At 41.2% G+C, this 4326-nt stretch overlaps 1 long non-coding RNA gene across 1 annotated transcript in view; it reads left to right on the forward strand.

Annotated features, from left to right (window-relative positions):
- LOC107678140 (uncharacterized) overlaps positions 1-3724 on the forward strand; it is a 5692-nt gene extending 1968 nt beyond the window's left edge. Inside the window, exons 2-4 of the long non-coding RNA XR_001632917.1 lie at positions 456-581; positions 1408-1537; positions 3554-3724. This is a non-coding gene — a long non-coding RNA (uncharacterized LOC107678140). The remainder of the gene's footprint in view (positions 1-455; positions 582-1407; positions 1538-3553) is intronic.
- The last annotated feature ends 602 nt before the right edge of the window (positions 3725-4326 follow it).

The following is a 4326-nucleotide window of genomic DNA, read 5'->3' on the forward strand; positions in this document are numbered from 1 at the left end:
AAATTTTTTTTTTTTTTTTTTTTTTTTTAGATCTTAGAAGTCTAAAACTGTATATTCGTTATAAAAATGCCAGTGGAGTTATAATATTGTATTGATTTACGTTAATTTTTCCAGGTCTTTTCAAATGAATCTTCCTGGTATATCCAGGTTTTTTAAGACCGTGAGAATCCTGGTTCTTTAAAGATGAAAACAGTTGTTGACGGTGAATCAAACACAACAAACGTCTACTAGTCAGTCAGTGTTTTTAGCAGTGCTGCTGTGATTAGTGTGCTGGCATCGACAGTCTCAGAGGAGCAGCGTCTTTAAATTCACCCCTGACCACTTGATTGGTTGATTTTGCAATTGTAGTTGATATCAGCTCTCTTTCGCAGTACTCATTACTCGTTTGTAATGTCAGGCACTAGATGCTGATGTGTGTGTGTGTGTGTGTGTGTGTGTGTGTGTGTGTGTTAAAGGTTGTCTGCCGTCACACTCGTCCAGGAGTTCATCAGGTTACCAGTGGATATCCGGTCTAACAGCGCTTCAATCCGAACACCCAGACGTCCAGAGCCAAACCCGGCACGTCTTCACACTCCTGCAAAGTAGGAAAATTGCTCTCTTTTCTCTCTTTCTGCGAGATCACAGCATATACGCACACGTTCGGTGTCGTCTCAGATGTGTTGTGCTGTTTTTACCCTGACGACTGTGAAGAAATAATGAAGAATGTCGACCGCTGCTTCTGGCCGCTCGTGTGCAGTTCAGCCCATCAAACGCTGACAGCAAATAGGCCTTTGTTCCAAACACGCTTTCATTTTCCCTCTTGTTGTGCTGGCAAAATGCACTTTTAAGAGGTGAGGCGAGGCTCTTTATTCAGCGGCCGCTCTTTTCTTCACACGGCTCGTTTGGAGGCACTCCATCCGTCACGGCGAGGACAGACACTTCAAATTAAAGCCGGAGAACGAAAGCGCCTCTCTGGCCATTTCTATCGCTCGCAGAACTTTTAAAGAGAGGCCTGTAAGAGCAAAGAGAAAAATCTTAAGCAAGAGATGAAAAGCATATTTAATGTCTTTCGTCTTGCATCGCCAAACAGCCTTCACAGCGCTTAGACAATATTAAACAAGTTAATATTTAATGAGTGGCTTTCTTGTGCGCTGAAACGCAAACGCCTGCGAAGGAAAACAAACTTGACGGCGTGTGATATTCTAATGGGCTGTAGGGCTGCTCCGGCTCCTCCATTGTGCCGTGTTTTTAACAGACTGTGTTCATGTTGTGCGTTTACGCCGATTTGAGCCTGAGGTGAGAGTGGAGGATCCTTAGAAGTTCAACCGCAAACTTCTCTAATGAGATATGAGCAGCTCTATGTTTGACTGACCGGTGTGTGTGTGTTTGTGTGTGTGTGCATGTGTATGTGTGTGTGTGTGTTGGCAGGGCAGCTGCAGGAGAACGGTCTGCTGATGAAGCACGTGCTTCTGGTTCATCTCTACGTGAGCGACATGGAGAACTTCAGTCTGATCAACTCCGTGTACTGCACCTACTTCACTCAAAATCCTCCAGCCAGGTAACGACGCCTCCGACTGCGATTCACTGCTCACACGATGGGCTTTTAGTGAAATGTATCTGTCTGTGCAGTAGAAAAATTTAAAAAGTGTACATGACTTACTGGATAAGAATTTTAGGGAACGCTTTACTTGAAACCGTTATACATAATGCTTTATAAAAGTATTTGAATGCATTATTTATGCTTTGTAATGCACATTGTGTATGATCTCGTAAATAATTGTACCCACAGATATAACACATCTTAATACTTATCTATTCATTGTTGCATTTTTGGAAAGTATAAAACATTAAAGGGGTCCTATTATGCTTTTCACTTTTTCAACTTTAGTCAGTCTGTAATGTTGCTGTTTGAGCATAAAAAAGATCTGCAAAGTTACAAAGCTCAAAGTCCAATTCAAAAGGAGATATTTTATTTAACAGAAATCTTTGTTCAAAAACTACAACGAATGACTCGTTTGGACTACAACGCATATTTTCCGGGATTTGTGATATCACAAATACCGACGAATGGGACGAGACCTGGTTGAGCTGCACTAGAGAAGGCAACGAGTGTTATCACTATGTCGGAGACACGCTAGCTTTCCCAAGGCAGACGAACTTAGAGTGGTTACAATTAGAGATCGACCGATATATCGATTTTCCGATATTTTTCCCGATATTTAAGCATTTTACCATAATCGGATATCGGTTTTGTAATATCGGATTCACCGATAAACGTTTTGAGAATTGCGTGCAGGATCGCCATTGCAGCGCATCTGAGGGGAGACGAGACAACAACAACGGCACGGTGCAGGTACTTGATTTGCTGTAGTTAGTAAACTTTATTTAACATAACAGCCATTTATGCACAAATTAGATGCATTACATAAATGCCTGATATGTAGTTTATGCAGCTTGGCTCTAAGAAATAGAGACCAAATCATGGAGTCATGTAAAATAACCCGTCAAGTCCTGTCCCAATAAAGACATAACTTTGCATGAGTTAAATAATAGAGCCATGAATGAGCGCATGTTGGAAATAAAAGCGCTGAATTTACTTCTCTCTCTGTTGTATATTTGCTCATAATTAGTCTCGTGAAGCCGCTTTCATATTGCTGTTCATTAATTATTATCTCCGTGAGCGATCGCAGTTTGAGTATAGTTCTGTGTAAAGATAAACTGCGCTGTCAGCAGGCATTTCATAATCTAGAAGGACAAAAACATTATTAATAATTCTGATATAACATTCCAGTTGAGAAATGAGTGTTGCTTATAAATCGAGGCTTCCTCATATAGCCAGGTTTCTCAAGCCCTTGTGAATCCTGGCTCTTCAAAGACAAAAGCATCGGTTGAAGAGTTGAATTAAAATTAGAAGTATTTAGATTTTAAGTCGTTTTAGCTTATTCTAAAGCTTGTTTTGTCTTCTGTTCAATCATTCATACTGCTGTTTATGTAGTCAAATCCCAAAACATTTTTTAAATTGGTGCTAGATGACGAGAAAACAGAGAAACCGAGCTGTGGCGTGTTTGCCAAAAACTTGACATGTTTTACATCATCTGATAAACAAATGCACAGGTAGATCTGAGTGCAGAGACACATTGTTCATTGACACACACGACCGACATTAGAACAATACTAAACATTTAAGCATGATTATTTTGCTCAAAAATACAATCACGATAATCATGATTACTGTCATTTGAATTTCTCGTCTTATCAGTGCTTGTAGAGAAAGTGTGTGCGAATGGTTGCCATGTTGGGAGGATTTAGTAAACCACTGAGCAAAAATGTATGAAAACGGCTCTGATTGGGGGATTTAATCTGGCAACCGCTACCCAATGAAACCCAAAATTGCGCAAATGGCAAATGAATTGTTATAGGATAAATAATCATTGGGCAAATATTGCAGACTATTATGCTCAGTAAATGGAAAGAAGCAGTAATTATGATCACGATTCATCGTGCAACTCTAAACAGTACAACGCTGGTTGCTAATCAACAAACCCGTCAGCAGCTGTGTTATTGTGTGATGCAGGGTCTGTGTTCAGGTGTGGCTCCTGGTCTCTCAGCAGCTGCGGATGGACGTTCTGCTTCACGACGGGACGGTGGTCTGCGAGGAGGACGCTTTTCCTCAGAGAGGCACGCTTCACGTCCAGAGTCTGTCCCACTGGGCCCCGGCCAACATCGGGCCCTACAGTCAAGCCGTGCAAGTACTGAGCACTCGCTTCATTTGTCCTTTATAAAGGTAGAAAACAAAGCCTGGACGTTTGTGCGTGGGTATGATTGAAGCGCCTGCGATCGCTCTATATGTTAACCTGTGTTGAATTAGCACACAGTAGGGCTGTCAAAAAAAAAAGCGAATTTCGAATATTCGTCGAATTTAAAATAAAAATCCACATTTGAATGCAAAAACGTTGCATTTGAATTTTAGGTGTGCGTTAAGTAGGCAGCCTTATCAGCTATCCAGCTGAAGCCACTAGATGCGGCGCTGCTGTGTTGTTAATGACAAATATTGCGGGAAAAGAGAACATCAATGCGGAGAAGAGCTTGTTTACGTCAAAACTGAAACCAAGCCGTTCACACAGAACGCATATTTATCGCATTTTCTAGAGGGACATCTATCACCGCTGCACTCGCATCTCGCACAAAAGAGCCGCATGTTTAGAAAGCCATGCAAAATTAATGCAAGTTTAACTTTGAAAAAACATATCTCGAGACTTATGGCGGGGTTTTCCCATCCCACTGCAACTCGTGTTTTTAAATGAAAAATGTAATCTGTGTGATTGGCTTTCGGCCCTTTGTATTAAA

The sequence above is a fragment of the Sinocyclocheilus anshuiensis genome, unplaced genomic scaffold, assembly GCF_001515605.1.
Source record: "Sinocyclocheilus anshuiensis isolate Anshui unplaced genomic scaffold, SAMN03320099.WGS_v1.1 scaffold1069, whole genome shotgun sequence".
Taxonomy (NCBI): domain Eukaryota; kingdom Metazoa; phylum Chordata; class Actinopteri; order Cypriniformes; family Cyprinidae; genus Sinocyclocheilus; species Sinocyclocheilus anshuiensis.